We start from the raw sequence: 624 nt of genomic DNA, 5'->3' as shown, positions 1-624 counted from the left end.
TACCCCGACCGGGACTCGAACCCTGGATCTCCTGCTTACAAGGCAGACGCTCTATCCATCTGAGCCACCGAGGACACAGATGAATAGTGCGACTGCAGGGACTTATCCCTTGCACGCTTGCCGTGAGACCCACATTCCCAACTGTCCACAATCTCATACGTAACGTACCTGAAAGATATTTGCCCATCCACTCATTACTAGCGACGATTCCCGGGCATTGATCTTCGTCTGTGCCAATGCTCACAGGTTGCCCGAACTCTTACGGGAGTCGTCACCTTAGTGTGCGCGACTAATGAGTGGATGGACAAATATCTATTAGGTACATTACATAAGTAGATTGTAGGCAGTTGGGAATGTGGGTCTCACGGGAAGCGTGCAAGAGACAAGTCCCTGCAGTCGCCCTATTCATCTGTGTCTTCGGTGGCTCAGATGGATAGAGCGTCTGCCATGTAAGTAGGAGACCCGGGTTCGAGACCCAGTCGGGCACGCATTTTCAGCTGTACCCACCGAAGTAAATCAGCAACACCTGTCGGCAGCTGAGGGTATCAGTTAATTACCGTTTATTATAGAGAAGCTGCACGGTCATCAATGGTATCTGTTCTTTCGAGAGCAGTTACTTTCTTC

General features: G+C 50.5%; 1 non-coding gene across 1 annotated transcript; it reads right to left on the bottom strand.

The window, feature by feature from the left end:
• Window positions 1–74, bottom strand: Trnat-ugu. The gene has a single exon. It is a non-coding gene; the product is annotated as a tRNA-Thr (tRNA).
• Between the last annotated feature and the right edge of the window lie 550 nt (window positions 75–624).

This window comes from Schistocerca americana, chromosome 8 (genome assembly GCF_021461395.2).
Source record: "Schistocerca americana isolate TAMUIC-IGC-003095 chromosome 8, iqSchAmer2.1, whole genome shotgun sequence".
Taxonomy (NCBI): domain Eukaryota; kingdom Metazoa; phylum Arthropoda; class Insecta; order Orthoptera; family Acrididae; genus Schistocerca; species Schistocerca americana.
This window is presented reverse-complemented; position numbering and strand designations above follow the sequence as displayed.